The 23628-nt window shown below is 32.9% G+C and overlaps 1 pseudogene; it reads left to right on the forward strand.

Moving 5' to 3' along the window:
• Window positions 1–9757: 9757 nt before the first annotated feature.
• On the forward strand, window positions 9758–11555 carry LOC120211105 (annotated as a pseudogene).
• Window positions 11556–23628: the final 12073 nt, after the last annotated feature.

Consider the following 23628-nt stretch of genomic DNA (forward strand, 5'->3'; position numbering starts at 1 on the left):
TACATTTTGTAGAAACCCCTTTTCGTCCAAGAATTAATTTAAGCTTCATATTTTTTTTTCTATTTTATTATTTTTGTATGTTTACTATTATAATTATTATTTATTAGCATAATTGCTATTCATTATTATTATTAGCTATTACTAATATTTATATTATTATATATTCTATATAATTATTATTTCATATTATTGTTTATTACTATTAATATTATAATTATTCATATTAACAAAGGCTCGAATTATAAAATAGACCACAGTTACAAGCTATCAACTTTGACATATCAAAGGAAACCCTAAGGGTACGTTTGGTTCACAGAATGTAAGATTGCCAGTGAGAATGTAAGATTACCACTGAGAATGTAAGATTACCAGGGAATAAGATTACTGTGAATGTTGTATTTTGTGTTTGGTTGGCTTAGCAAGAATTTAATATTATCATGTTTGGTTAAAAAAATAAAAGATTATTAGAATGTATATTTGACCAAATTGTTCTTATTATATATTTATTTTTTTAACAAGTTGGAAAATATTTATATATTTTCTTTAAAAAATTTAAATTCATAAAATTTATATAATTTGTTTTTACAAAATTGAAAATATAAAAAAGTTTAATGAAAGGGTAAAATTTTATTTTAACCCCTGAACTTCATATAATATTTTAATTATAGATTTTTTTTGCAAATCTAAAATAGTTTAAGAATAAATTTGTAATTTAACATTCGTAGAATTTTTATTATTCAATAACAGAAGAATGATATTTTTGAAAGAAAAAAAATTTAAGGACATTTTAGTCCAAAACAACAGTAATCCAACAATACCTAAGAAAAAGGAGGTATTGACATTCTTGGTAATATATTTCAAAAAATTCACTATTGATAATCTTACATTACCGAAAATGGGATTCCCGAGCTAACCAAACGGGGAAATATGAATTTCATTCCCATGAGAATCCCACGTCTCCCTCCAAACACCCCCTAAGACACCAAATGTTAGCAGCCTCCAAGGCACACCTACGCGTGTCTTACACGCGTCGACGATCAGACTTCTGTATGCGCCCGGCTACTCTTTGTTGCTCTGGTGGCTCTTCTCGTAGGCAGTTGTTGCAGCCAAAGCCCTCTTGTGGCATCAATCATTCATGTAAATCATCATCATAAATGGAAAGAAAATATAGGAAGGATTTTTATTTAGGAAATGACATTCATATCATAGATTTAAAGGGATCTACAAATCCCATTGATAGAGGCTACCAAAAAAAGCCAGCTTTCATCGTGCTTTAAATCGTGTAAAAAACAATGCAAGGGGGATACGAGCGAGAACGAGGAGGGATAAGAGGATAGCCATTATAATTTAAAATTTTTAAATCAATAAAAAGAATTTTTTCTAGAAATAAAGTACTAACTTCTTTTTTTTTTTACTTTGCACGTTTTCACCATTCGAATAAAAACCGACGGGCACGGCTTGGAATCTATGAGTGACCTGCATGAAGAAAAAGATTAAGAGAGTAGAGCACAGAAACAAAGAAAAGAGAGGGAGAAGCTTACCCTCTCGGCCTGAGCTCTTCGTCGGCGATAGGGACTTCCTTTTTTGAATCTGAATGGTGACACAATAGGGGGGACTAAAAATCCAAGGCAATCCAACAGTGGATGACATCAGATCGGGGAGGGGAAAGCTGAATGGTTTTTGGTTCTTTTGAGACAAACTACGTGTTTTCTGAAAAAATTGACCCCATATCAGAGATGAGGAGACTAAGACAAACTCATCGATATAATTTGGCCTCCATCGACCACCATCGACGATAGTACAATGGAAGTGACGAACATCAAGCCATCGTCGGAGATTAGCGACAGCAAGCAGTGGTGATCTCGTGGATCTGTAGAAGAAATTATGAGTGTAAATAAACATAGCATTCCGTGAATTATTTGTGAATCGTTCATATAACTTTCGTTTATGTTCGTTTATTAATTTATATAAACGAGTATAAACAAAATTATGTTTATTTAATAAACGAACGAACATAAATAAAGTTGTGTTCAATTTGTTCATGTTCATGACTGAGCTCATTTTTTAGATCGTTTATCTACTTGTTCATTTATGTTTATGAACAAGTTTGTTTATCTGATTCTCTTTTTTCTTATACTTTTTTACATTTTAAATATTAGTGAAGGTATAAACTAAATTGAACACATAGTAAAACTTAAAATTTAAGCTATGAATTTTAAGGAGTTGAAGCAATAGTTGGATAATTTTATCTTTTTTTAGCTTGCAAATGAAAGGTTAATATTAAAAATTGAACATATAAATGAACATGTTCATTCAAAGCTAAATGATTATGTTCATGAACATATAAATAAGCACGTTCCCGAATAATAAATAAACGAATATGAATAATTTTAAAAACTAAATAAATAAATACAAACACAATATTAAAAGTTTAAATGAATACGAACCAAACATAAACACATTTAAAAATAAACAAACAAACACAAATATAATTTTATTTATTCAACCTAGATTCATTTACTAACGAAGAAAAGCAAAACTTCTCTGCTAGAGAGGAAGAACAAAGTAAGTAAATGAGAAATTAAAAAGGTATTTAAAAAATGAATATATAAACGTGGGATTTTTGATGTTTTGATATACTTTGGGTAGATGCTCTCTACAGTCCTTCAAGTATTATGGATAAATTCTTCGTTTGTTTCTCTACTCTTGATACGTCATTAAATTTAGTCCATTTTTTGTAATCCCATTTTATTTTTAACGTTTAACTTTGATTTTAATCAATTTAATCTCTAATTTACTTTTATTTATGACTTGCAGGTTACATTTATTTAATTTTAGCCATCTTCTTATTTTATTATTTATTTTAGTTTTCTTATTGTCTAATATTTAATATATATTTATTTTCTATTAACACTTTTTTTCAGGTTCCTTCAAAGAAAGATCTATAATTTTTCATTCACTATAATTTAGTCCATTTAAGTTTATTTCTTTTATCACTTTATTTATATTTCATCTCTAATATTTTGTTTTGTTTCCAATTTAATTCATTATTTAAATTTTAGTATTTATTTACGTTATTTAATTTTATTCCCGTTACTAACATTTTTTCCTTTTAGTGCATATTTATTATTTTTTTAAAGATTTTTAAGTCAGGTATAAACGGGATTTATTTTATTTCAAGGGATCACTACTTAAATTAAAGTCTGAATTTGTAGTTTTTCTGTTTTTAAGACAACGACATAACTAATAGATACAGAAAGGATATTTTTGGGTGTTAATATTTTAATTTTATTAAACTAACAATTTTTTGGGGTGATCCAAACATACTTTAAAAAAGATTGGTGGCGACTCCATCAAACTACGATTCAATACACCTTTGAAGCAGAACCTTAAAGGAGGATCCATATCCCAGTCTTAAAGATGTTTCAACACATTTAATTAATATAAACGTGTCAACAAGTTCTAGAGCATATGGTGAAAAGTTTTCGGTTGATACCTTCCATTTTTTCTAAGTTATGGATTCAATATTTATTAGGAACAAAATTCTCTTACTACCTTCCCCTAAATAAAAATTACTCCATTTGTATCATGAAATGTGTCAATTATTGACTTTTTGTTGGTCATTTTTTTAGCTTTAACCAATTATTATTTAAAATTTATTATTGATAAAAATATATAATTAAAAAAAAACCCTTTAGTTAAGTAGTTTTTAAATATAATTTTATAAAATTTAATTATTTAAAATATTTAAAATTATTATGGTCAATGTTAAATATATATAATTTTAAAAGGTCAATAAAAAACATTTTTATCGGACGGAGGGAGTATTTAAATAAAAACAATTAGTATAAACATATTTTTTTATTTAAGGACTTTATTTCAATGCTTAACCTGATTTCATAAAACATGGACAAATATACTACATAATATTGTAAATTATTCGATACTGATTTTTGGATAATTAAAAGTTGAAGAAACATCGAATCACTTATTTGACTAGTCAAATGAAGATCTTAAACAAAAATTTCATAAAAATCTAAAACTTAGAAATACGAATTCATATAAGATTTAACCGAGAAATTAATAAATTCAAAGAGCACGACTTTTTCTAATCATGAGATATTAGGTTGTGTGACAACTATACTAACAACTAAATGAATATAATAATTATAAATTTTGTAAAAATGCATTTATATATGTAAAATATTTATATAAAATTATAAAATTGAATTTAATATGATGTTTAAAATAATAAAACATAGATTTTAAAAAATTATATTTTTATTTGGCTTAATTATAAAATAAGTGACCAAACTATATTATTTTTCTTAAATAGGTGTCCAATTTTTTTTAATCATCCAGGTGCCTAACGTTGTAAACGTTACCACTTTAGATGTCCGGGCCGTAACTGTCGTTAATCTCTATTAAGTGACATGTGTCACATTTTGCTAATTTTGAATTTAAAAAAAATATTATTATGTTTATAAAAAAAACTTAATTTCTCTTAAATTATAAAAAAATCCATAAAAATCTTAAATCCCTAACCCGAACCTGTTGATGTCACCATTGTCGGTCACGGTCACCACTACCGACGTAGTCCCTGCCATCTTCTTAATCATACGTTGTCATATTTATCATCGATTGACTATTGGGATCACGTGGGGTCACGATTTTTGGCGTAAGGTTCACTTTACAAACGTCGATTGGTCACGATTTCATAGGGTTATTATCATTGATGCAAGGTGAGGTCAGATTGAGCTTAGTTGACAACAAATGGTGGCGGCCGAAGTTGTTTTAGGAGTTGAAATGAGAGCTTTTGAAATTTTGAGGTTATTTTAAAATTTTTGTTTTTTTAATTATAATTTTAAATTTTAAATAAAATTTTTAAAATTACTAAAACGTAACACGTATTATTTAACGGTGAAATTTAAAGACAATTATAGCCCGGGTATCTAGAGTAGTAATGGATTTTACAGAAAAGTATAGAGAGAATAAGAACTTTTCATTGAATAAGAGCTCTCATGAGTCTAACTCCCGTGGTCGTTCTGGTGGGATAGGACGTGGTCAACCTCGGGTTCAGTGCCAACTTTGTGGCATGAATGTCCATTTGGGGTTACTTGTTGGTATCGTTTTGACCAGACGTTTTCTGGAAGGACCTCTGATAGTAGGAGTTCCAAATATGGTTCAGGGAATGCAAGGCTTAGAGTCGGGATCTGTAAATGGTGATGGTTATCCGTGTTGCACTAATAGTCGAGCTGAAGGTCAGGTATTTTATTCGTCTCAGCCTCAGGCACGTGTTACTACTGCTGCTCGAGAGCCTTGGATTGTCGACTCAGGTGCCACACACCACGTTACCTCTGATGCAGTCAATGTCTTGCACAAGAGTGAATTCTCTGGTCCAGGTAATCTTGATGTGGGTAACGGTGCTTCTCTATTTGTTAATGCTACTGGTAAATTTGTGTTATGCTCATCTTCTCGAACTTTGATACCATAATAGATTTTACAGAAGAATAGAGAGAATAAGAACTTTCATTGATTATGTATGAGTGTACAAACTAGAGGTAGTTCTTTTATAACCTCAATTGGCAAGGATTATCTAACAATTTCTTAACAACTCAACTAACTGATCAACAACCATAATGGGCCATGAGTCATAGCCCAACACGTTATAATATTTATAACGTTATATTTATAACGTTAGTTACCTGAATGACTAAAAAAAATATTTGAACACCTATTTGAAAATAAATATATTTTCGACACTTATTTTATAATTAAGTTTTTTTATTTTGTATAATATATAATAATGGTTTAATATTAATTATAACTTAATTTACTTGAAAATCAAATTACTTCTAATATATTAATTAAATATCATTTTATTTAATTAATTAATAATTATTGTAGTGGAAAAATTAATCTGATTTTTCAAAGTATAAGCATTGGAATATTCTTAGGGATGATCATAGAACTCGAACTCGACGGGTTTCGACCCGATCGAATAGAATTTTTTTAAAAATATTTCGGATTCAAATTGAGTCGGGTCAAATTTTACATTAAAATATTTAGAGTCAGATCGAAGTCAGATTTAAGATTAAAATAATTTTACCCGACCCGAATAGTTAATCTATAATTATTATTATTATTTTTTACTTTTTTAATTTTCCATATTCCTACCTATGTGCCCTATTCCTTTCATGATTACAATGCATTTAAGAACACGCAGTTTTCCACCAACTTTTCCACCAACTTTCATGATTAGTAGGCCCAATAGTCTTTTGCCCTCCTTTTTATTTTAGTCCAAAATGCGGGATCAAGTATGGAGATTATCTCAAGAAAGGCTGATCAATATATGACTAATATATGACGTTATCAAATACATTATAATATATTTAATAAATTTGATTTAGCGCCATCGTAAATATTGAGTAATAATAATGTAGTAGGTCTAATTCATGAAGAAATATTAAAAAATTTGGTAACCGAAAAACTTAACTTTTCTGTTTATGTCGATACAAATAAAAAATGTATTGCTCCATAGTAATATTACATGTAAAAATATAATAAAACCGGTCTCGAATTGACAAAACCGGTAAAACGATACCTAATATGTTGAAAGTGTCGATAATTTAATATAAGTATCGACACTTTTGAAATTTAAAAAAGAAGAAGTTATAGCGCCTATAAAGTGTCGTTACTTTAAAAAAATATATCGATACTTTAAAAAAATGTATAGATCCATAACAATATAACATGTAAAAATATGACAAAACAGTTCTAAAAATGACAAAACCGATAAAAAATACCGGATATGTTGAAAGTGTCGATAATTTAATATAAATATCAAAATTTTTTGGAATTTAAAAGAGAAGAAGTTATAGCGCCTATAAAGTGTCGATACTTTAAAAAAATATATCGATCCATAACAATATAACAGGTAAAAATATGACAAAACCGGTCCCAAAATGACAAATCCGGTAATGCGTTACCGGATATGTTGAAAGTGTCGATAATTTAATATAAGTATCGACACTTTCTGAATTTAAAAGAAAAGAAGTTATAGCGCCTAAAAAATATCGATATTTTATGAAAATGTATCGATCCATAACAATATAACAGCTAAAATTATGACAAAATCAATATCAAAATTACAAAACTGATAAAGAACTATCAAATATGTTGAAAGTATCGATACTTTAATATAAATATCTACACTTTTGGAATTTAAAAGAGAATAAGTTATAGCGCCTATAAAGTGTCGATACTTTAAAAAAATGTATCGATTCATAACAATATAACAGGTAAAAATATGACAAAATCGGTCTCAAAATGACAAAATAGGTAAAGCGCTACCGAATATGTTGAAAGTATCGATACTTTAATAAGTACGCGTAATAAATTATCGATACTTTCAAAGAAATAGGTGTACGCATAAACTATCGATACATTTATAAAAAGTATCTATCTCAATACATTGAAATCGATAATTATTAACAGGTTACAATGTAACCGGTAAAAATATATCGGTTAATTAGCAAATATGTTATGTATCGATACTCTTTAAATATGTGTCGATATTTTTTTTTTCAAAATGAAAGCACAAATAGGTGCACGCATAAAATGTCGATACATTTAAAATTATATCAATCCCAAAAACATCGAAACCAATAATTATAATGCAATAGGCCAATTTACAATGTAACCGGTTGAAATTTACCGGTTTTATGAGAAAATAGGTCAATATAAGCGCTACCTATTACATTATATAAGCGCTACCTAATATGTTATTGTACTTGGTAATATTTCCAGTTAAATGCCTATTTTATTATATAAGCGCTACCTATTACATTATATAAACGCTACCTAATATGTTATTGTGCTTGATAATATTTCCAGTTAAATGATATAACATAACCGATCTAAATTTTAACCGGCCACTTCTTTAACCGGTCACGCTATTTTTTAAGCGCCGCACAACAAAGTACCCCAAACATGACATTAGGGCGTGGATTACACTTATAAATTGCTTCCAACGATACTTTTAGGTTTTTTATATTTTAAATTAAAAAAAATTATGGGTTTTAATAAATAAAAAATTAATTCGGGTCGAGTCGGGTCGGGATGAAATTATTATTTCATCGGGTCGAATCAGGTCAAGGTGAAATTATAATTTCGTCGGATCAGATCGGATCGAGTTACAAATGGAATACATTTTCTTCTCAAGTCAGATCGAGTGGTCCAAAAATCTGATCAAATCTAACCCGACCCATACCCATTCTTACATATTCTAGGCAACGTAAAAGACGACTTTCGTATAACCGTCAAATTCCATGGATTTCTGTTTTCATAAAATATTTACCATAAGGCTTTACTTAAACAAATGAGTTTAATGATTAGTCCATTAAATAATTTTTATATTTTTTACTAATATTTTTTTGTTTTTTATTTTTTTTAAATTTATTTTTAATATAAAATTATATATTTTTTTTATTAATGACTAATTTAATCAAATTAAATAATATAAATATGAACAAAAAGAGACGAGTGAAATCATTGTTCTCTTAAAAAAATAATTTTTATATATTTAAAATATTTTTTATATTTATTAAGTAAAATATGTTATTATTCACTTAAAATTTTATAAATTTAATTTTTTAAAATTTATAAAATTATTTTTTAACATAAAATTTTAAGACAAGCAAGAGGCATGTGTGAGAACAAGATTGATTGCTCCTCAAGGCAAGGGCAAAGACATCCTTCTCAAATGACAACAGCCTCGTAATTGCAAACTCTGCACTGCTTAATTGGATAAGACCGTCGGTCTCTTACTTGTATATCGTAACAATGCAAAGACAGCTCATCTTCCTTGGAATATCCGGACTCCAACCATTTGAATTTTGACACCATCAACCATTTTAAAAAATTAATCAAAAATGTTCCCATAACTCACTCAATTTTATACTTTTGGCATAACCCATTTTGGAGGAGATAGCATACGAAGAACCCCATCACCCTTGAATTAAACTACCAAGAAAATCAGAGAGAAAAATTGCCAATTTAACTCCATACGTGCACGAACCTTTGAGGATTTAGAAAATCAAAAGCTTTAATCTCAGAGCCATTTGGGTGGTTAACCATCTAGAAGAACTGGATTATTTGGTTTTTACGATAAAAGACAACATATAATTTTTACACACGTTGGTATCTTTGGGGTTGGCTGGTAAGATTACCCTTTTTAAGAAAATGGGAAATTCCAATTTTTTTCTTCTTATTGGCGTTTGTGGTGCTAATTGTTTCTAGAGAAAACTGATGCTATTTACACGATTATGGCGGTTGTGACACGTGTGTTTATTTGCCCATTGCCAGCTGCAGCTGCTGCTGCTGCTTCTAAAAACTTAAATTTTATCTCCTTTGTTTGAGTTAGCAAATGCTGCAGTTTGATTCTCTTGATTGCTTTGATTCCAAAACATGGAGATAGTCAGATAGGGAAATTTCGAGCCTTGGATTTTTGCTTCTGTTGCTGGGTACTTTTATTTCAATTTCTAGATAATGATCTGTTGATCTTTGTTTTAAAATTCCCACTAGGCTTTCATAATTGTTTTATGATTCTCTTTGAATTTCTGACAAGTAAAAGAAAATCATTTCTATGATTATTTTGAAGAAAAAACTGTACATTTCTCATATATTGTAACATGTTTTCACAGGCAATTCTGTTGATATTTTGTGGCGTTGTGATGTTAGAGGGTTTTAGTGAGGATCATACTCTTAAATGATGGAGGGTCCATGTGATATACAAGTAAATGGTGACGTGGCAGATCGCCACCTTCAGATTATTAGGTACTCTGCATTCCAGCCCGGGTTTGGATTATCTTCACTCTTGTTTGATTTGAGAGTGTTCTATGTTAGAGTCAGCAATTTTCGAGTCGATGATTCGACGCCTGAATATCTAACTCTCAATCACACCCCTTTAGACCCTGACACCCTTTTGGAAGTTAATGGTACTCGAAACAACATATACTCTGATGGGGTCTCTTTACTTCTTAGAAGGGATAGGGTAGACAAGAAATCGGAAGAAGCCACCTTTGTGAGTACAGATAGTGTTAGGTTAACAGGGAATGTGAAATTCGATGTTGTCGATAAAAAGGATATCATTGTCCGTGGTGTATTGGAAATGTCTGGTAGTAATGGGTTCATTGGAGAATCGAAAAATGACCTAAAAAGGTGGAGTATGAATTGTGAATCGAAGATCACTTCTGGCTGTTGTTTCCTCGAGGAAAAGCACGGTTCTTCTCCTGAATTATCATCACCAACGATTGAGGTTTATGTTACGGGTTGCTTCTCTGAAAAGCCAATCATTTTGACCAAAACATTGCATCTCAATCACAAAAAGAAGCATAATAGGAAGGGAATGTTAGATGCAATACCAGAATATGAGAGCACTGACTGCCTGAAAGATATGCCGCCCCTGCCTGGACCCGATATGCAGGTAACCGGACCTGAAAATTCAGTATTGAAATTTCATTTCTTTTATGTTAACTTTAGTTTATTGGTTTGGAGGTATACTATGTTCGAGCTATGGTTTGATTCTGCATTTAATCTTACATTTTAGCAGCAGATGTTCTGTATATTTAAGGATGAACATTCATAGGCTTCAATGAAAGCACTGCCGTCTGAAATTCGGTGGACTTTTAGTTTTATGTTAGTTTATCTTGCTGCCAACTATGCTTCCTGTCTTGAAACATGTATGTAGATGTCTTTGGTCCTTGAGGAAACATGAGCTTGATCATATATATGTCGTGAGTGTATGGGCAATGCAAGGTTTTTAATACCATCTTCACCATATATGTCGCAGTTTGCATCCTGGCTGGCTGGAGGAAAACACGTAATTTGAGTGGATGCTGTTAGAACCAGGCTGATTCGTAATCAAGATCACTACTGCTTTGACTTTTTACCATTTTGTTGCATATGTTGAAGAAGAAGAGCAGAATAGAAGGGAAAGGAATCCTTCCTATTACGATTGAAGTACCAGGATTCATTTGCTCATCTCTAACTCATTATACTCCTTTCCATTTGTGGGCAGCAGAATACAGAAGCTACAAACACGAAAACGATGAAGACTATAGAAACATTTACTGGAGGGGGACAGAGTGAATAGATTGTGAAGATGGCGAACTCTCGTGGTATAATGCAGGTGTAAGGGTCGGTGTAGGGATCGGTCTTGGCGTTTGTCTCGGCGTTGGTATAGGAGTTTGCTTGCTGGTTCGTACTTACCAAACAGCAACTAGAAACTTAAAAAGGCTTCTTCTCTCAGTCCGTTCATCTACATTGCTATTACTGTCTGCTCCCTTGAGATCCAAGGGCTTCCCACTAAAGATGTTACCGGCATAGATGGTCGACACCAGATTTTGGCTGAGTAGTTGCCTTTAATTTGTAATTAGTTTGTTGTTATAGATAGTTTATTGCTTGCTATTGGGAAACAATGATTATGAGGCTATACATTTACATGTTGAAGTCTGTATGATTGGAATTTCCCTGTAAATAAACCAGTTTTTGTGAAGATTAGGATGTTGTCCGTTTAGATAGTAAAAGTAGAAACTCAGAGAGTTCGAGCTCGAGCCGAAATCTAGTTATAATTAGAGGCAGACAGGCTGTGGACTATCCTGGGGTTCGTTTCGTGCTTCTTTTAAGTTTGTTCTCAAGCAGGCATCGGAGATAGTGACCCGAGTTCTAGTCTAAGCTCCTTGATCTGCTTGTAATTTGCATGTTAAAATGCAAATATTAGGCTGATAAGTAACCTAAATCTAAAGACAGGCAGGTCTTATAGAAGATATTTACTGTGGTAGGACTTCACAATACGAGCAGCAGCAAAGGGAGACTTTACTGTTAGAAATTATAAACAATATACAATATAAAGCTTAAGGGTGCATAATAAAGCTTAAGGGTGCATAATAAAGCTTAAGGGTGCAAAAATTCTTAACTTTTGAAAACAATTTAATCAGTTTCTGAATTTTTCTCGTTCAATTAAAACTTTAAATTTAGAAAATTAAATAATTATTATTGAATGTTATAATGTTGAAATAGCAGTTTATAAATATTAATATGATTGTTTATGGTGTAGACGTAACAATTCATGATATTAACGGTTTATGATACTAATAATATTTGATGTGAACGTTATAATTTACATGTGAATGATGACTAGATATTATAATTTATAGATAAATGATGACAATATAATGTACATGGAATGAGGAAATGGTAAATACAATTAATAAATTTTTTCAAAAGTTTTAAAAATCTAATTGTTATTTTTAAAGTTCAGACTTATTACTTTTTAAGTAAAAAATTAAATTTAAGAAATTATTTTAATGTGGGAGAGTTCTAATTTGAACTAGGATTACTTATAAAATAAGTGCTCAAACTATACCGTTTTTCTCAAATGGGTGCATAAACTTATTTTTGAATCATTTAGGAGTCTAATGTTATAAACGTTAGCACTTTTGGTGTTCGGACTGTAACTTTCATTAAATTTTTCCGTTAAGTGACATGTGTTTCATTCTAGTAATTTTGAAAAAAAATAAAATTAAAAAAATATTATTATACTTAGAAAAAACCTTAATTTCTCATAAATTACAAAAAAACCCCAAATCCCTAACCTTAACCATCCATTGTCGCCCTTGTCGGCCACAACCACTACTGCTATGGGTGTTAAAAAATATCCGATTCAGTTGACCCGATCCGCATAATGGTTAAAAAAACGGGTACTTGTAATAAAATTACCCGATTTTTCTGGGTTGGGTATCGAGCTAACTATTTTTTTGGTTTTCGAATCAGGCCCGGGTCACAAAATATTGCTGAACCGGATACCCGTCGACCCGATACTTGATTTATTATATTTTTTATTTTTATTTTATATAAAAAAAATTAATTCATAATTCTCAAATTTTTTGACTCTAACATTCTAAATTCCTAATTTCTTAAATTTTGTCACTATAACATTCTAAATTCTTAATTTCTCACCTATCTATATTGTTTCTAGTCGCTATTGTTATTGTTCCTTACTGTTACTGTAATTGTTTCTGTTTCTAGCTGTTATCTTGTTCGTTCTCTCATCTAGACCATTATGCGAGGGTTAATTAATCTGTTACTACTGACAATCTGTACTGATATGGTTATACACTACTTAAGGGTATTTTAGTTATTCTTTGACTCTGGGAATTCTCTACGTGTTTTGAGACTTCAAGACATTTTCTGTTTTTACTATTTATTGGCTGAGGTTCTGTTTGGCCCGATATTTGACTCGGGTTCATTTATGGGTAGCGCTACTCTATTCGCTGTTACTACGCTTCCCCTTAATTCGCCCTCGAATTAGAAGAATAATTGTGCATCCAACATTCTTGGTCGTTCTTGCGGTATACGACACTGCCATTTCATAATCTGATTATTTAATTATACCTCTCGTCGGTACACCCTGTGCACTGATTCTTTATTCATAAATGTCTGTTATGTGTTCACTGAAGATACTTGGACGCATTACGCCTACTATGGTTACTCTGGTTGTAACTCACTCCCACGAGTGTTTCTTGGCCCCTTTGGCCATTCAGGTCCCTTACGGACTAAGCTTTATCCTTACGGACCATCCCAAGCTCTTATGGACCTTAATCGGGTCAAATATGATAATCTGAGGTGGGTAGTATTGATACTCTAGCTGTAGTATCGATACTATAGGGTCAAGTATCGATACCCATAGGGGTATCGATATAAAAATGTATTCTTCTACGAAATTAGGGCCTTAGTATCGATACTGCTCCCTGAGAATTGATACTGCAGGGACAATATCGATACTCCCCTTGACAGTATCGATACTTCCCTCTAAAAACCCTAATTTTAGTCCTAGTTTAACCAATATCGATATTATTTATCTTAGTATCGATACTTGAACCCTAAAGTTAGTATTTTAGCCTTGGAAAAACACCTAAAATCATTCTAAATGACTTGGGTTGGTTCCTAAACTGATTATAAAGTTCTAGTAAGTTATTTAAGGTCCTTAGGTGTCATGAAAACACTTCCTTAACACTTTAAACGTGATTTAATCTTGAAATCAAGTTTAACCCTAATATGCCCAACTATACAAATCTTATCAAGTTCTTGAAATTTATGGAAACTTAATACTCCAAAGGATTAGAGATACACTACATTGCTAATTGAATCCCGAAATTGCGGTCCTTTAGCTAGAAATCATTCCTTACCATGAATTGGATGATAAAACCCCTAACTTTCTCTTGTAAACAAAAAATCCATGGCTTGAATGGTTAAATCGATAGTGCTTGAGGGATTAGGAACGAAAATTAAATTTGAAAGAGGTAAGAAATGGTTCCATAGACTCACATTGGGTTAAGGATCTTGAGGAGGAAGAAGAAGAAAATGGAAAATGAGAGGAAGAAAATGAAATGAGAGAATATAAAAGCTCTCATCCTCAAACATGGGGTAATTACACTGTTGGTCCCTCCTCATCTTCCTACTATGCAAAAATCCCCTTTTTATGGCTAATTGAGCCCAAGATTAACCCAATTAAGCACAACAACTTGATTTATGAATTTTACGGGATCCACTTACCTCTCGAGTAAACCCAAAACTACTAGCCAAGAATTTGGGTTATTACAACTCTCCCCTCCTTAAAAGAATCTTCGTCCTTGAAATTTACTTGGTTCGAATGACCTATCCTTAGGTCAACACTGAGAAATCTTGAAGTACTTAAACCTTATAGAAACTGATTGTTAAGGAAGAAATTCTCACACTCTAACATGCTGCTCAAAACCTACAAAATCGGTCTATGATTTTCTGAGGGCGCTTCTAAGGCTGATCTTTAAGCGAAATCCTCCAAGAAGTATTAAGCTAAGAAAATCACATCTTGGCTATCTGGTACTGCATGCTCAGAGTGTTCCACAAGAATGACTTTACTTTAAAAAAATCACTACTATCATTGAATCCTTGTATGACTAACCTTACTCAATTGAGTTAATTCACTACATAACCCGATAACATATTTTACCTGCTGGACATAAGTAACTCACCGTGCTATGCCTTAAGATCTTATGGAACTTGCCAACACTGCCTCGATACTGACTACTAAGACATGTTGATAATTCCTGACCAACGTCGATCTCTATACTTTTGCGGTGCAACTCTAGTTTAATAATCAACCATGGTACCTGACTATTTCTAAAAACTTTGTGACTTACATGCACTTTACTCACCTGATCGAGCATCCAAGGTGAAGATCTATCGCAATCGCACCTTGACTAATGATTCTTATACTCTGTGTCTGACATTCACTCTCATTCACCACTACTGAGCTATTCGATGACTGCTAATGCTGGTCAGACGTAGCTTAACGTAATTGATCTCTGTAAGTTTGAAGCAATGAAATTCTTAGTACTACACAACACTAAATACTGATATGTGGTGTCTATAGCTCGCGCTCATACACCAACATGAAGACACCACTGACGAGGCTTGGCTCACTTCGCTGATTCACTTACTGTTCAAGCAAGAAGATATTCTGGTGACATCTGAGGGGTCATTGTACCTCAAGACTCATAATTCACTATAATACCTATAGTACCTTTAGAATATGGGGGTGTAATGTCTCAAAGTCCAGGTTGGTATTCGGGTCGGTTTCTGGATTTTCGATAAATTAAAATAATATTAAAATTTTGAATTTTTGATTTGGAAAATATTATTGAAAGGTTTAGAATGGTTTTTGGTTATTGAATTTTATTTTGGGATTTAATTGGAGTTTTAATTTATCGATTAAATTGAAATAATTGGAATTATGATTTTGTGGCTAAATTGCAAATTATCACAAATCCAAAGTTTATGAAGCTTATTTTACCAAGGCTCGTGTTTAGATTTTTTCCGTCTTGAATTAGTTGTATTTTAATCTTCACTTTTTACTAAAATTCCATCTAGATTAATCTTTGAATCAAAATCCATTTTCATCTCTCGATTTTCATTTCATGTGGCTTTCATTTTCTCTTCTTCTATCATTTTATAACTTCTCCCAAATTTTCTCAAATTATTTATTTTTTCTGATTACTTTTCTTCCTCTTTTCTTCTCTTTGATTCCCAAATCTTTTCTCTAAAGCTTGATTTTAATCCTCTTTTCTCCTCTTTGCCGATTTTTACTATTGATCATGATGGAGTGTCATTGTTGATCTCTTTCTTCTCTTTTCAATCTTTAATAGCAAGGTAATGTTCCTTTCCTTGGTTTTCTTTCATGCTTCGAGGGCAAGTGATTTGATGTTAATGATTTCTTTGATTTATCAATTTATTGAAAAGGATTTTATGAGTTGAAATTGATTTTTGGAGTTAATTTTATTGAGGTGTTTGTGAGGTTTTCTTGATGAAATTTAGATTTTTTGAGATTACTATTATAACATTAAAAAAAATCAATCGCTTTTGATTTAGATATCGATTTCTTGAAAACAAGCTTGATTTTGGCATTTTTTGGGAATCCAGGAATTAAGAGTTGTAGAGGTTCGATTGTGTGGTTTTAGTTGGATTAGATGTTGATTTTAGTTGTTGTTTATCAGCTTTTGTTGGGGAAAAGTTATGCAAATCAGATCGGAGGTTTCGGAGAGTCGTTTCGGCAAGGATTTTGATAATTTTGACATTTTCGCTTTGTTTTAGAAACATAAAATTCTGATTTATTTTAGTATTAGTTTTGATGTATTATTTTGATTGTAAAGGTGTTTGATGTATTATATATTGAGGAGAGGTTGTGCTTTGTGTTTTGGTGAGTGTTTGGTTAGCGTTTTCAGTTATCGGACAGCAATGTGAGCGACTTTCATTCTTTGAGAATGAATGTGTACAAGGTTGAGGAAAGTGTAGTTAAATTCATTACTTGATCTTAAATTATGATTGTGTGATTCATCTATTGATTCTATTGATGATATGGATTGAGTTATATTGTGTGTGATGCAATATATATATATAAAAAATGTGAATGTGAATTGTGAATGTGATGTTTTGTAAATGATATATAGAATTCAGTAAACATTTTTTGAAAATCTATATATAATTTGAATGTGTGATTGGACGAGTCAAACATTCTCGCTGTCCATTATGTGGGTTGATCATGACAACCAATTGTGATTGTGTTTCAAAATGAGTTTGAATCGATATATATGAAAAGCTATGCATCATTGACAACTACTCTTGATGAACTTGGATTAATTGGCTATTTGAATGAGACCTTTGGATATGAAAGACATGCCTAGGAAAAAGTACTCTATGTGTTTTATATGAGTTGTAATCGGGTTATACGGGGTAAGGTTGGTGCGTTGAGCTATGCTCCGATAAGACATGGGGGTAAGGTTAGGTGTGAGCTTTTCTATACATTTTTTATGGTTTTGGACCTATGTGAGTCCGTAAATAAAATGGGAGTTATATGGAGTCCGTTTATCCAAAGAGTGAGTTATGTTTCAAACAAAGGTCGTTGATCTTTAAATGGAAAAATATGTGTGCATTGTATGTGGCTTGCCGAGGAAGGTAATTGTGCATGAGTGTATATGCTTGCTGTAGAATTTCATGATTTAATGGCACTTGAATATTTTGGATTGTGTGCACTTAGTATACAATAGATAATCATATGATCATGTCAAGTTTCTACTTATGTTGAGGTAAAAACAAGGGAGGTGTGTGTACATAAGACATTGCTTCATCTTGGCTATTTGCATTATCTTAGAATTATTTTTATTCACTGGGCTTTCAAGCTCACACTCTTTGTTTTAACATTTTTTTAGAGGACTAGGATCGAGTTGGAGGCGAGGGGCTAGCACCAGAAGTGATCAAGCAAGGAAAAGGCTTAAGTGAAGCATATGTGGTTTTGAAAATAAATGGTGGCAATGTGGGAGACATTTTGGGAATTCGATATTTGTTGTTATGTTGATTTGTAATAATTACATTTGTGTTGTGGATGATTAATTTGTGTTTGGAGACTTGTCGATGATTGATTTGTTGTTTTTGAGATTGATATGCATGATCTTGGTTAAATGTTACATATGAATGTTCGAATGTGGATTTGAACCTTAAATAAGTGTTTAAAGTAATTAGACAAGTGTAACTATGTAAACCAAACCTATTATACTCTTAGGTAAGCATGATATGAACCAAAATGCAAAATTTGAGTAGGTGACTTGCGCTAAAGATAAACATTTATGCAATATTTGACATTTGATGCCAAATCCTTGTATGATGTGTTGACTTATGTTATGAAGCATGCTAAACATGTATTTGGTCCTATATGAAGTAACTTGATAGTATCCAAGCATGATCCTAGCTTCTAGTGACTTTTATGTGAGTGTATGGTAACTTAAAAATGCATGTTCTTGAGAATTTTGCACTTTTCTAGAAAAAGGATCGATCACTTAGGGGAAAGGATCGATCCCAAACTTACTGTCCAATATAGGATTGATCCCTCATGAAAAAAGATCGATCCCTTTTCAAATTGAGTCCAATGGAAAAAGGTGAAATTGTATTCATTAAAGGTCTGAAGTGTTCCTTAGTCTAAGTATGTTCCCTAAATATTTGTGTAAGTTCAAAATAGTCTAGAAAATAAATTGCCAATTAATTATAAATGATGATTCAAAATTTGTTGGGACTTGTTTTATCACTCTTTAAATATACTTAATTTCGTAATAGAAACTTCAATTGCATGGTTGTTAATTGTGTGCAACTTTGAAGCATTCACGTTTTAGTCCCTAAATTTGTATATTTAATTCAATACTCGTTTACGATCCGAATGAACTAAAAATTTGCATGCCGTTAATTGATGATTAATAAAATGGAATGGTGAATTCAATTTAACTAATTGACCTTGAATTTCCTTGTGAGTTAAAATGACTATTTTACCCTTAATTGTCGATTACTATACTTATGTTCCATTTCTTTTGATGCGAGATTCATGTTAACTAATATGTTTCGTTGGCACGCGTCATGTGCTGATTTGATTTAAAATTGTAATCTTCTGCATAGTTTGCATGATTTAGGATTTTGTTTTGTCCAACATGATTGGAATCGTATGTATGCTCAGGTACCCGGGTCGGTCTCCTGGACCGGATATGAGGTATTACAGGGGAAATTCCAGAACTGCTTCAACAACATATGCACCTGGCTAACTTAGTCCTCACGAGTACTAGGGGCCTCTATGCCAGTTAGCAACTGGAGTGACTTGGCACTTGCTGAGACATTTTCTGAGTTTTCTAACAATAGGGTAATCGTTAAACTGGCAAGAGTAACCTAAGTACTCTTAACACTCTCGTGGGGATGTCTATTTCCCAGACTGAACCTGGGAATACTAATTATCTACGGGTCAATCATATGAACCATTTACTGGAAATACAAAAATGCTTATTATAGTCTCATATTTAACGGGACTATAAGCAAGGATACTCCCCTAGGGAACAAGCAAGGGTGAATTTCTGCGACTAAACATTTTTTAGAGTCAATATTCAATTCAAAAAGGAACAACCACCTATTCTCCGGCCTCTTCATCCCAAAATCCTGAGCCTCTTTTAGGTCGACTATCGGGTCTGATCTAAGCCTTCAACGACTTTCTAGGGGAACATTGTGTAATCCTCTAAGGTCCACTTACTAACAACTTGGATCCACACTTTTGGATTCCTTATATGATATCTCATCTGCGATATCGACATCTTAACCTTGCCTCTCTATAATCTGCCAAGCTGAATTGAGAACTGGTGAGTCTGCTTTACTACTTTCCTGTTTGAGCATAGAACTGACACCTCCATGTGAAGGTTTTCAATAATATTGAACTATTGGAATTACTTCTCCCAATCGAGCTGAGACACTGCTACTGGAATCAGGGTAACCTTCAACATAAGTGCTAAAGATTCACATCCATAACACTCTATTAAAAATTTAAAGCACCTTCATCACTCATTTTTACCTCAGTGTTCGCACTTTGGATACTCCAAACTTTACTGAAGCTTCTAAGCCATTGATGGTGGTGCTGATGATCTCCTATGAGACCTTGCAACTCACCTCTGACTCGGTTGGAATGACTAAATTGACATCACTCTTCTCTGTTCAAGCGGACCCCTAGTCCAACCTGCCACTGACTGAAATAGACCTACTGATAAATAAGTCTTTATACTCGGGTGCCTGACTCACCCAACAAATTCGTCCTTATGCTTTGCACTGAAACACTCTAAGTGATTCTGTCGCTAACTACACACTGACATCAAAATGGATCTCCTAAGGAACCTTTTGTACCTCAAGACTCAATCACAAACAACTCTGGAGCATAACAGCTCTGCCTAAGAAGGTCACACCTCACATTCGTACAATTAACAATCTCCCTGAACTAGCTGAGAGAATTGGACTATCAAATTATCCATATACGCCTCACTAATATATTTTCCCTGAACGCGCATAGATTGATTCCACGAGGGCACCTTTGGCTGTAAGGCCATTCTGATAGTCTTTTACCAGTCGATAATATCATTATGAGCAAAGTAATAACACAATCTTGCTCACCCTCTGGATAGGGTGAAGCTGCCTTAAAATTACCATGGTCTTTCTTACCCACTGATCTGCTGGAGTCGGATCATCGCTGCTTGAACCGAAAAAGCTGGCTGTCTGATTACCTCTTTAGCCTCTCTATTGGGGATTCTGTTGGCACTAACGCCCCTGGGTGGTTGATTGAACTGTTTGCACTTTAGGAATACATTCACTACCTCTCTGAGAGTGGAAGTTAGACCTCTGAAAAAGGTCAGCTTTGCGACGCCCAGTCCAGACGGGACACCAAAATCGCTACCTTGATAGAAATCCTTTACTGACTTTACTGGAGTGATAGGTTCATCTCTCCATCTGATTCTCTAAATTACGATCAAAACTATATGTCGTAAAAAATTCTATAACATATGCTAAGAAGGAAACACCATCAAGATTTCAAACTTATACCAATACTTTTAGTATCTAGGGGCATTTATTCACTGACACCTTACTAATACTGACGTCTGGGTCTTAGGATCGACTCAACCTGACGCTTTGATACCACTAAATATAACACCCTAGATCCAATTGGGCCTAAAGTACCACATTGGGCTATCGAGGTAACCCCTAAATTTTAAAACCTGATTATTTTCTTTTCAAAACATACTAAATGGTATTATAAATTAAACATACATATTGTTATAAAAAACCAGTTTACAAAATCAGAGCTCCACAACACATTATTAAAAATCAAAATAATACCACTCTGAGTTTAATAAACTGAATACATACGTAAGGTATTATGAATACATATGCCCATTAAGCTACGGTACAATATTCTGAAGGAGATGCTAGAAGTTCTGTTGCGATGGTGCTCTAAAAACTACTCCTGTAACTAACCTGCCAGCGAAAACATCCGAAAGCTAAGCTTACAAAGCCCAATAGTATAATCGCTAATCTAGAGCTACATAAGAATTTCATAAACGCAAGCATATCGAAGATGTGGTACTAAGCAATAGGTAAATGCATGATATAAATAAAATGCTAACTACTTAAGGCTTAGTTGTCTAGTCTCTGAAATGGTAATCTCATTCTTCCCTAATCCTCTGCTAAGGGTTTAGCCATGAGTACACCTCTAAGTGTCTCTAACCCTAATATTTGTATATGATGCGTATTATCTAAAAGCGATACTGGCTCTATTGTGTATTATCTGAATGTCATGCTAACTCTATTATGCATTAACTGAATGAAATATTGATACTACAATGCATCACACAGGTTGAGGTAGGCATCATAGTGCGGTTGAGGGGTTGTATATCAAAGCTCACATACCCATCTAGTGTACCTAAGGTGCCATTGGGTACCTGGATGAGATCTGAAACTGTATCAGAGACATATACCCGGCCCCTAAGATATACGGAGTGAAATATGAAGTTGCATCAGAAATGTACACCCCACTAACTTACTCCTTCGAGTCTTGGGGCATCTGCGCCTAGCTGGCAAAAGAAGTTCTGTGCCACTAACTGGTATATACTTGAATATACTAACAAATAATTCAATCGCCCTACTGCTAAAGTAACTCGGGTGTCCTGGCTGTTTCTCAAGTTTCACACAAAGGCTAGTTTTATGACATCCTAGCTGTATCGTTTCTAATCGCTATTATTATTATATTTGGTTGTTACTGTAACTATTTCTATTTTTAGCTATTATCTCACTTGTTTTCTAATCTAGAACGTTATGCAAGGATTAATTAATCTATTACTACTAATAATTTATACTAATCTGGCTACACGCTACTTAAGGGTATCTTAGTCATTGTCTGACTCTAGAAAATTCTCTATGCGTTTTGAGACTTCACGACGTTTTTTGTGTTTACTATTAATTGTTTGAGGTTTTATTTGGCCCGATATCTGACCCGGGTTCAATTCTGGGTAGCGATAGTCTATTTGTTTTTACTGTGCCTCATCTCAATTCACCCTCGAATTAGAGGAATAACTGTGCGTCCAACATTCTCGGTCGTTCTTGAGCTATACAACACTACTGTTTCATAATCTAATTAGTTGATCATACATATCGTCGGTACACCCTATACAATGATTCTCCATTCATAAATGTCTGTTACGTGTTCACTGAAGATACTTGGACGCATTACGCCATTTACGCCCCTTACAAACTAAGCTTTATCCTTATGGACTATCCTAAGCTCTTACGGACCTTAATCGGGTAGAATATGATCATATGAGGTGGGTAGTATCGGTATTATAGGGTTAAGTACTGATACCTATGGGTATCAGTACAAAAAATACATTCTGTTGCGAAATTGGGGCCTCAGTATCGATACTGCTACCCTGAGTATGATATTGTTGGGACAGTATCGATACTCCACTTAGCAGTATCGATACTCCCCTCTAAAAACCCTAATTTTAGCCCTAATTTAACTAATATCGATATTTTTCATCCTAGTATCGATACTCAAACACTGAAGTTGATATTTTAGACTCGAGAAAACCCCCAAAATCATCCTAAATAACTTGGGTTCCTAAACTGAATATGAAGTTCTAGTAACTTATTTAGGGTCCTTGGGTGTCATAGAAACAATTTCTTTACACTTAGAACGTGATTTAATCTTGAAATCAATTTTAAACCTCAATATGCTCCACTATACAAATATTAGCAAATTCTTGAAATTTATGGAAACTTACTCTAAAGGATTAGAGATACACTACTTTGTTGATTGAATCTTGAAATTGAGCTCATTTAGCTAGAAATAATCTCTCACCATGACTTGGATGATAAAACCCCCAACTTTCTCTTGCAAACAAAGAACCCATGGCTTGAATGGTTAAATCCATAGTGCTTGAGGGATTAAGAAGAAAAACTAAACTTGAAAGATGTAAGAAATTGTTCCATGGACTCACTTTAGCTTAAAGAAAATGAAATGAGAGAATATAAAAGCTCTCATCCTCAAACATAAGGTAAACACTGTTGGTCCCTCCTTATCTTCATACTATGCAAAAATACCCTCTTTATGGCTAATTAGGCCTAAGACCAACCCAATTAAGCCCAACGACTTGATTTATAAATTTTGCGGGATTCACTTGCCTCTCG

This window comes from Hibiscus syriacus, unplaced genomic scaffold (assembly GCF_006381635.1).
Source record: "Hibiscus syriacus cultivar Baekdansim isolate YM2019G1 unplaced genomic scaffold, ASM638163v2 tig00109957_pilon, whole genome shotgun sequence".
In the NCBI taxonomy this organism is placed as follows: domain Eukaryota; kingdom Viridiplantae; phylum Streptophyta; class Magnoliopsida; order Malvales; family Malvaceae; genus Hibiscus; species Hibiscus syriacus.